The sequence below is a fragment of the Cibotium barometz genome, chromosome 50 (assembly GCF_041138505.1).
Source record: "Cibotium barometz isolate CiBa-2024 chromosome 50, ASM4113850v1, whole genome shotgun sequence".
Classification (NCBI taxonomy): domain Eukaryota; kingdom Viridiplantae; phylum Streptophyta; class Polypodiopsida; order Cyatheales; family Cibotiaceae; genus Cibotium; species Cibotium barometz.
In genome coordinates this window covers 11,916,652-11,927,411 of record NC_141095.1, presented here as the reverse complement: position 1 = coordinate 11,927,411, position 10,760 = coordinate 11,916,652, and the positions used below count along the sequence as shown (strand labels likewise).

Genomic DNA, 10,760 nt, shown 5'->3' with positions numbered 1-10,760 from the left:
CGGTCCTCTTTTTTTTTTTGGTATGTGTGTGTTAGTGATTTGTATGCATGGGTGTATGATGGGAAGAGTGTTAGTGTGGTGACCAATGAATCAAGAAGGGATGTGTGTGAATTAGTGTTTGTCAGGAATTAGTCAGAATCTGTGAAGTAGCAGGCCGCGAATTGGCCAAGTGTGAAGTAGTTGTGCATGAAAGATTAATCTGTGAGATGTTAACCCATGAAGGGTTATCACGTGAAAGGTTAGTTTGTGAAGTGTTAACACGTGAAGTGTAAAGACGTGAGGGCTTAAGCCGTGAAAGGCCTTAACCCATGGAGTAGTAGGTGTTAATTTGTGAAAAATCAGGTTGTGTTATGGATGATTATTAGCATGTTGATGGGTAGCCTATGATGTAGGAAAATTAATTTTACCAATTTATTATATTTTCCCTAAACCCGAGATTTTCAGTTGACTCTGTGAAATAGAAGACTGTTATTTCACGGGCCATTCCCATATACATTTATGATGAGATTTGGTGGGTAACAAGATGAAAACAAGAATGACAAGATGAAAACGAGGTGTATGAAAACTAGAAACGACACAAACGTAGGCAATGTGTGTGTAAGCACAGAGACGATTTAGTGAAAAATGAATGAAACTTTTCTCAATGATTTAATGAAAACGAATGAAACCATTGAAAGTGTATGAAGAGCTCCTACCTGAGAATCGACGGTCGCAAGCAATATGTATTTATGATCTAGCCGTCGACCCTCGGCGGCCATCTTAATTGCATATGCCACATGTCTGCCTGTGATTCGTGGAGGTTTTTTTACTGTTTCATGGTGTGAACTGGTATGAGTCATTTCACGACGTGAACCATTTTGAAGTGTTTCATGGCATGAAACAGTCTTGAGCGTTTCACGACGTGAACTAGCCCCTGAACCGGCTCACAACGTGAAACAACTTATACCCTTATGCATGCAAATATTGATACCCTATTGTTTTTTATATGCTCAAACACTCCAAGGCAATATGTTATGTATTTTGAGGAGTAGAAGTGTACACGTAATGAATGAACACGTTTCACGACATGAAAAGCATACCCCTTTAACTTGTACCCAGTTGTTGGAGCTGGGTACCCCTCGTCATCCTCCTTTCTTTTAGTGCCGTGGGAACCAATGTTGTACTTTGGAGCCTGTTAAAACCCTAAAGATCTCTCTAGCTAATCACTATGCATAAACATGTATAAACCAAGCATATACTCATCCACCCAACCACCCACGAGCCCAAGGGTGCACACATCAATACAATGAAGTACCACATACCTAACCTTGGTGTCCCACACCACCAAGAGGTATGACTTTAATCCAACAACACATAGCTCTAGCATGAAATAGCAAGAGAGTAGATACAATGGTCTACACAAGAAAACATCCCTTGAGAGTGTCCCATGCCCCTATCATATAGGAGAGAACTCAAGTGACTCTTGACTCTCCATTTCCATGTGTGACTCTTGGTTGCCTGACCCTAACCTCGACCCAAGGTTAGACCTAACCCTTGCCCCACTAGAGCATGTTTCCATGCTCCCATAATCACATGCCTAGGGTGGGTTAGCCTCCTAGTATATTGTTAAAACCCTAAGATCTCTCTAGATAATTGTTATGCATAAACATGCATAAATCAGGCATAAACTCATCCACCCGACCACCCCTGAGCCCAAGGGATGCACACATGAAATATAATGAAATACATCATACCTTTACCTTGATATCCCATACCATCAAGAGGTATAACTCCAATCCAATAGCATGTAGCTATAGTGTGAAATGGTAGGTGAGTATGATCCTCTACACAAGAGAGCATAACATAACCTAGCCTCAAGCTAACATAGCCTTGGCCTCCAAGCCCCCAAGCCTCCCTTGAGTGTGTCCCATGCCCCTATTATATAGGAGGGCCCTCAAGTGACTCTTGACTCTCCATTTCCCATGTGTGACCCTTGGATGACTGACCCTAACCTTAACCCTTAAGGTTAGTCCTAACCCATGCTCCACTAGAGCTTGTTCCCATGCTCCCATGCTCACAACCCTAATGTGGGTTAGCCTCCTAGTATATGCACACATAATGTGCATATAACATATATACACATAACAGAGCTTGTGGGTATGTGTTGTTGCAGCCGCTTAAGTTCTGAGTGAGAACTTTTGATTTTTCTCTCCATCCAATGGAGGAGTACATCCACTGAATCCTGGTGAATCTATTTTGCTTCCTGTGCATGTGAGTGCACGTCTCTCTTACCTTGGTCCACGGCTTGGTTCAACTTTTTCTCCTTAGTGGATGACATTGGCGGTGGTACCCTTTTGTTCTTCTGGAAGTACATGTGGAATTGGTTTTTGGATTTGGTTTTGGTACCCATACCGTTTTCGTTTTCTTGATAATAACCATGTGCCACTAGTAAGTCTTTTCAAACCCATCGTTATTATTGAATGCTGAGTTGTGTGTGGGCTTGCTTGGAATACAGCTTCCTATCCTTGTCTGGCTTTCCTTGTCTCTTGCTTGTAGCCTATCTTTTTTGCTTTGTTACCCATAGGCTTTATCTGTCTCATAGTATCCTTGTGCTTGAAGTTGGGCCTTGGGAACCCACTATTTTTTGCCTGGATACTTTTGTTGCCTTTGCTTTGGTTCTCTTGAAGAGGGATGATGTTTCAATGTGGATGCTTATTCTGTTAAGCCTTCTATTTTTCGTGGCATTGGAGACTCCATGTTTCATGCCACCCACTGCCTATTTTACCTTATTCAATGGACTCCATAATGGCACGGTGATGGTGTCTTTGCCCCCATCATTGAGTTGTACTTCTCATTTTGCCCATTGGATGTGGTAATTGCTGGCATAAATCCAGGATTGTCCAAAGAAGCATTTTCTCTTCCATGGTTCGGAGGCATAACAAACACCTTCATGAGCAAGGGATTATTTTTGATTGAGATGTTTATATTCAAAAGCCCTATTGTATGTGTAATAGATGGATGCACACTGCTGCGAACCTGTGCATTGGTTACCTCTACGGGGGGTTTGTTTAAGGCTACCCATGCCTCATAGGAAATCAAGTTATGACTTGACCCTGTATCAATTAGTGCGATGCTTGTCATGTGACTCTCCTTTGTAGATGTAGCATTATATGGTAGTGATGTGTATGAACACACTTAGGCCTGTCAGGGTACCTTGTCATGTGACCCTCCTTTGTAGATGTAGCATTATATGGTAGTGATGTGTGTGAACACACTTAGGCCTGTCAGGGTACCTTTTCCCTCACTAGGAGTTTTTTTCCCCCCGTGCGTATGTACACCCTCTTATCTACTCATTTTGGGGTGTGTACTTATCTTTTATATCTGGTACACATTTGTTCATTCTAATCTAGTGAGTTTGTGTGCTCTCAAGCTTCTCTATCTTGTATGCGTGCATTGTTGCAACTTTAACCCTAATTCCAACAATTGGGATCAGAGCTAGCTTCCTTGACACTTGATCTAGTAGTTAGCCACCCTCCTCATCACGACCCTGTTTTTTTTGTCTCCGATTGAGATACCCTCTTAGGAGAAGAAGGTATATACTATAGTCTGATGTATACAAAGTATACAACACTTAGGGGTTCTGCGGTGCAATTCGGGCGCGTTTCGGGTGCATTTTGAGCACTGTAAGGTTTTTGCAGACGTTTTGGAGAGGCGTCATTTTGGATTGGTTCTGCTTGATTTTGGGTGTTTGGGCTGTGTAGCGGCAAAGATTTAGTGTGCAACACCATCTACAATGTCTTCAACAACAACGACCATCATACTTTTACCAGTAACACTCTATTCTCTACTTTGTGTTATTTTTCATACACTTTGTAGGTGATTCAGTCAGTTTGGCAACCATCCAGGGTTGCATTTAGTGAATACTAAGTACTTGCAGTGTGTTGAAAGATTTTGCATTTGGCAGTAGTGATGTATTTAACATGTTGTCTATTGAGGACAAACTTGATGGGACTAACTACCCATTGTGGTTCTATATGATGAGGCATGTACTGGTTGCTAAAGGCCTTTGGAATGTGGTCAGTGGTAGTGAAACTCATCTTGTTTCACAACTACCAGTGTAATCAAGTGTTGCAGGTACATCTGAAGTAGAATCTGATATAGATGTGGCTCTTCCACATGCACCACCAGTACCTCCCGCTGCTGCTCAAACGAGATGGAATGGAAGAGATGCACATGCAAATACATTGCTTGCACTTTCTGTGAAGTGTAGCCTTATTCCTTATATTCGGTCATGTAAGACTTCAAAACAGACATGGGATGCACTTGCTGCATTATACCAGGTGCGCAGGGAAGCACGTGTTGCATATCTGCGCAAATAGTTGGAGTTTAAGCACATGAATGAGGGAGACTCAATGGATAGCTTCTTGACCAAGATCAAAGATTTTAAGGAGCAGCTTGCTAGTATGGATGAGATATATCTTGATAGTACATTGGTGTCCACAGTTCTCAATGCATTGCCAGATTCTTATCAAAGTTTTGCCTCTACCCTTAGACTCATGATGATGAAGGAAAATCCAAATTTCCTTACATTGAGCTAGTTTCAGTACTCTTGCAAGAAGAGTAGTTTAGGCACAAAATAGATCTGTTATGTGAGTTGGTGACCAAGCTTTTGTTGCCAATCAGAAAGGCAAAGGTAAAGCTTCTTGGCATGGTGGCTATAAGCCAAAATTAGACTCCTCAAGTAAGGATGCAGAGAAAGAAGGTGATAAGCCTAAAAAGAAGGGCAAGTATCACTATTGCAGGAAACTAGGGCACTACATAAATGAGTGCAAGAAAAGGCTAGAGAAGGAGAAAAAAAAGGAATCGGGCATGGCTGATGCATCTACACCAAGTGTAGAGAAGAAGGAATCTGCAAGTTTTGCTCAAGATGATTAGACATGGACAATACATTGTAGTTATGACCCTTATGTTCATGGATGTATGCATGTCAATGGCATAATTGGATGCTTGGTACTTTGACAGTGGTGCTAGTAAACACATTACTTTACAAAAAAAATTGTTCTCATCTCTGGAATCTGTCCCAATTGCAGGAACCATTACATGTGCAAATGGTTCCTCATATCATCCTGTCAAAGGAGTTGGTAGAGTTGTGCTCGCTGCTACAATGGGGGCCCATTTACTCTTTCTAAAGTTTTATATGTGCAAGGAATTAAGAAGAACTTGCTCTGTCAGTTTCAGCCTTAGCCTTGTGTCAGGCTTGACGGTGAAATTTGTGGATGACAGATGTACAGTTCAGGATAGAAATAATGGTTATTCTATCATTGCCTCAGGTACCTTGTTTCATGGCCTATACAAGATGGATGTATATGAGAAGTTGTAGCATGATGCTTGCTCAGTCTCTACGACTCGTGCTATGAGTGATGCAGAATTATGGCATGCATGATTTGGCCATCTGAATTATGGCAGTTTGTTACGCCTTCAAAGGCATGATATGGTGTTTGAGTTGCCAACTCTTGAGACCCCTACTAGACATGTATGTGAGGGGTGTATTCTTGGTAAAATGCATCGGGCATCATTTCCAAAGAATGGATCTATGAGAACTGTTAAGAAATTATAGCTTATACATAGTGATGTATGTGATCCTATGAAGACACCATCTATTGGGGGATATCTCTACTTCGTCACTTTTATTATGATTACTCTAGATATAGCTGGGTGTATCTATTAAAGTAGAAGTCAAAGGTTTTTATATGCTTTAGGCACTTCGTATCCATGGCTAAAGATGCATGTGAATGTAAAATTGGCACCCTTTGTTGTTCAGATCGAGGAGGTGAGTATATGTCTAAGGAATTTTATGCATATATGGCTGGAAAAGGCATAAGTCATCAATGTACAGTGCCATACATACCTCAGCAAAATGGTGTGAAGAATAGGTCTCTCATGGAGATGGCACGATGTATAGTGAAAGCCCAAGATTTACCTCATGGTTTTTGGTTAGAGGCAACCATGTGCGCAAACTATGTGTTGAGAACAAATGCCCTACCAAGGCCTTGTGGCCTAAAACTCCTTATGAAGCTTGGCATGGTAGGAAGCCTTCTGTGGCTCATTCGCGTGTTTTTTGTTGTCTTGCTTATACTCTTGTGCCTAAACAACAACACAGTAAGCTTGATGATAAGGCAGTTAAATGCATATTTGTGGTATACAGTCATAAAGCAAGGGATATAGACTTTACCATCAAGCAGATTTTGGTAATAAAGATGTTGCTTTTGTTGAAAACTCAGTTTAGCCCATGCTTTCATGCAAAAAACAATAGAATGTATGCTCATAAGACATGTTTGATTCCCTCATACCTTTGTTTATTGGATGGCAACCATATGTAGAACAATTGAATGCTCAACCAAGTGTTAAAATTTAGCCTTTGCAGGTGCAAAATCACCTGTAAATCAACCTTTTGATGAGATAGTTATTGAGGATATAGTGGATGAAGAGAGAGCAACCATAGAAGAATCTAGGCGTATGCCAAAATGGCTTGTGCAGACATTGAGGGATAGCAAGTTGGCAGCTCCTTTACCTAGCAGAACTCATGCAGGTTCTCATCATGCATATTATTCTCATGTGGATCATGTGATCATTTCTACTTTATGTAATGAGGAGGAACCTGTTTCCTTTGAGGACGCATAGGATGATGATCATGGATGCATGCTATGTAGGATGAGGATAACTCTACACTCGAGAATGACACTTGGTATTTGATAGCTCTACCTCATGGCAAGAAGGCCATTGGTACTAAGTGGGTTTACAAGTTAAAATGCAAACCAGATGGTAGCATTGATTGCTACAAGGCCAGACTTGTTGCAAAGGGGTATGCCCAACAAAAGGGCATTGATTATGATGAGACCTTTGCACCCACATCTCGTATGACTACCATTAGGTGTCTCATTGCTTTGGCAGTACATCATGAGTGGAATGTACATCAGGAGTTGGACATTAAGATTGCATTCTTGAATGGTGATTTACATGAGGAGGTGTATGTATCGCCGCCTCCTGGTTTTGTTGTGAAAGAAGAAGAGTCTAAAGTATGTAAGTTGAAAAAGGCTCTTTATGGCCTTAAGCAGGCTCCTAGAGCATGGTATGAGAAGATTCATACATACTTGGTATGAGAAGATTCATACATACTTGGTTCTTATTGGTACTTTCTACTTGACCATTTGCTTGGGGTAGTATGGTGACGATTTATGATGGATTACCAAGAATCCTGATAGCAATTGATTAATTACCTCATTAATAAAATGTGAGCCGCTGTCACTCACCAATTCCAATGGCAGTCGAATCGTGATATGATTTGCTCATATACAAATTTTGCAGTTGTTTGCGCATCCGCTTTCTAAAGTTTTAGCTCTACCGCTCACTTTGTGAAATAATCAGTGGCTCTACGATTATGTTAGCGGGCTTGTGATGAATGAGCCACCTAACTTATAGGCCCACAAAATCTATTCTCCATTTCTCAAATGGCTGCCTGCTGACAATGATGGGGGTTAGTGGCATCTTGTCTCTTTTTTACGAGATAGCGAAACGTTGGCATTCCTCGCATCTTTTGACGAACTCATTGGCGTCCCCGAATAACGTTGGCCACCAAAGTCCCCAGCTTGAGCACCTTCCGGGCTATAATTTCTCCGGCAAAATGCCCGCCTGCTATCCCGGAATGAGACTCTTCCAGTATGGTCACGAATTCGTGCTCCCTTACGCATCGTCAGAGCACATTGTCTTTGCCTAATCTATACAACTCTCCGGCAATCAATTGATATGGTGCTGCAAGCTTGATAAGCCTTCGCATCTTATCCTTATTTAAGGGTACGTCCCCTGAGGGAATCCATAAGCCAAATACTTTGAGATCTCTTTGCTCCACTCCGGTACCATATCCAATTTGAATAAACAAGCATAAGGAAGGTCATCATTGACACCAATTGCTGATTCTCCATTTGGAACTCTGGACAGGTGGTCGGCCAACACATGTTGTGTTCCCTTCCTTACCGTGACAATAAAGTCAAATTCAACAACAATAGTAGCCAACGTGTGATTCCTGTGGTGCAAGGTTTATTCATTAGATATAACAAAGCTTGATGGTCCACAAAAAATATGAATTTGTTAGCCAAGAGATAATGTCGGTATTTCTTGACTGCGTAGACCATGGCCAATCCTTCTCTTTCAGTAGTCGTGGGGTACTTACCAATGCTTCGAGCTCATGTCTCTTAAAGCCTCCAAGCTCGCATGTATGCTCCAAACTCCAAGCTCCACCTCCACACTGTCACCGTGGAGTTGCTCACACCATCACATAGGCTAATCACTCTCTCATACAAGCATGAACACACAAGCATGAAAGAGGCACAATGCTAGAATGCTGTCACTCTTCACTCTCTCACAAGTACAAGGGAAGAGGTCTCAATAGCACAAAGGGGATTGTGTCCTTTCATTATGAGAAAATACCTTATATATCCTCGGGCCCCTCACCCCCTCACCCCGGACACACTTGCCACATGCACTCCGACGTGTGGGATCCATGTTCGATCGAGCTTTGCCGCCGCTAAAACGGGCCACTCACGCATGCCATTATAGGCTACGTGATAGAGCATGCTTTTGTCTCTTTCAGGCTAGACCTTGAAGCAATTTGATCGAAGGTAGAAGAATTGGGACAAGTAATAAAGTTTATATGCTTGCAACGTTTAGGTGCTAGACCTTAAAGCAATTTGATCGAAGGTAGAAAAATTGTGCCGAGTAATACTAGTCATAGCTTAACAAGACATAAAAGTGTCCTTTTCAGGTTTACATAAAGTTTTGTTGTAGTTGAAACCTTTCTCCAATGCAAAATTTCTTCAAGGTGTAAAATATACATAACAAAAAGGACATGTGAAAAATATATGTATAAAAGAAGATGATGAATAAGGCATTCTATTTCCTTTTTAAACAAATGAAGGTGTACTGAGCCACCTACATTTTCTTTAAAAATCCAACATTTAGGACAAAAGAGAAAAGAAGAAGAAGCTTTGTTTCAAGTCATTTCTATGTAGAGATGAAAAGTTAGGAAACTTGAAGGTACTAAAAATAAGTAGACTCAAGGATATGGACCTTCTAAGTCTACATTTTCAAACATACGAGGAAATTTCAAAGTCTAAAATGATGCTTTTCATAACTAGTTCAAATATCTATGCATAAATACACATTATGATGCTTTTCATAACTAGTCTAGTTCAAATACACATCATAATGCTTTTCATAACTAGTCTAGTTCAAATATCTATGGATAAATACACATTTACAAACCATGATAAGAATCCAAAAGATCTCATACACATTCACAAACCCTGATAAGTGTCAAAAAGATCTCGTAATAACCATGATAAGAGTTTAAAACATCTCATAATAAACATGATAAGTGTCCAAAATATCTCATAATAACCATGATAAGAGTTTAAAAGATCTCATAACCATGATAAGAGCCCAAAAGATCTCATAGTAAGCTAAAGAGGTAATTAGGAACATAACAAAGATTCAAAAAGAATGATTCTGATCCAAGGTTTATATTTTTTTTGTTGAATTAAGCCCTCTAGAGTCCACCTTTCTCCAAACTAGTTATTTCCCTTTAAGGGATTTAATTTTTTACCACAAATGTAGATGGTAGATTTTCTAGTATAGGAATAAAATCGAACAATAGTATAGTTTTGTGATAAATTTCTCTTATCAGAGATGGCTTGTAAAAAAATCTATCACAAATGGCTTGTAAAAAAATCACAAATTCAATCACTTAACAAGACATAAAGTATCCTTTGGTTAAGGCTCCTAATTGTGGGCGGCAGGTGTGGGCGGCTGCCAATGTGAACGAGGCCCCCAATGTGAACAAGGTCTGCCCTTAACTTTAGGATGTCCGCCTCAACACACCATCAGGAAGACGAGCGCTTGCAGAGGAAGGCTGGAGCGCAGGTTAGAAACGCGTCCTCTGCTCCCTCTCTCTCTCTCTCTCTCTGCACATACCCTCAGCTTTTTTAGGGTTTGTTTCCTGTGCAGATCTGCCCATGCTGCCCCGCAACGCACTTCGCCAACCATACATGGAAGCATAGGCTTTCCTGAACCAGGTACATGCCTTTGTTAACAGATGCTTTGTTGAATCAAGTGGTTGGTTTTTTGGACTTTGTCACGGATTTGTGTATTCTATCAATTGTGTGCTTAAGCAACATCATTTTCATGGGGATTACCTTTCTCCAGGATGGGCCGAACAAGTCATGGTCTCTCAGCAAACCCTTTATTCACGGTCTCGCTTGAGAACAATCCTGCTCGTCACATCAGTTTCTGACTGAAGAGGCGGCGGGTATACATGACATGTCGGAAATAGGCAGAATGGAGGCAGGTAGGCTAGAATAACAGCAACCGAGGACTACGACACATGATGGCATGCTTCCATCAGATTCTCGTGATTAGATGTGTTCCTATATTTGCAGCTATTTTAAACAGGCCGTCTTGTTTCTTAGTCAGGGTCAATTTTTAGGAAAGTGATACAAGATGATGATGATTTAATAATCGTCGCCAGGTTCAGGAGACCAAAAGGTCGATTGAGAGAGAGAGAGGGAGTTTGCTCATGCTTCTTTTGGTCAGTTGCGTTTCATGCCACGTCATAGGACCAGTTGTGTACATCAGAAAAGTGGATGTTCTTGAGCAGGATCGAGGTGATAAATATGCAAGGAGGGTGCTGAAAGGCACACTTGCATGGCTGTGCTGCACTCACTATCTCT

At 41.1% G+C, this 10,760-nt stretch overlaps 1 protein-coding gene across 8 annotated transcripts in view; it reads left to right on the top strand.

Annotated features, from left to right (window-relative positions):
• The first annotated feature begins 9,808 nt into the window (after positions 1-9,808).
• The window catches only part of LOC147609799 (serine/arginine-rich splicing factor RS2Z33-like), a 7,689-nt gene continuing 6,737 nt past the window's right edge, over positions 9,809-10,760 (top strand). For 4 of the 8 annotated variants that reach the window (XR_015264207.1, XR_015264206.1, XR_015264205.1 and 1 more), the window contains exons 1-2: positions 9,837-9,954; positions 10,039-10,106. The gene's annotated coding sequence lies outside the window, so the exon portion shown is untranslated. Of the gene's footprint in view, positions 9,955-10,038; positions 10,107-10,248; positions 10,379-10,760 lie in introns of those variants that run through there. The other 4 variants (XR_015264208.1, XM_086787349.1, XM_086787346.1 and 1 more) reach the window with 3 other exon arrangements.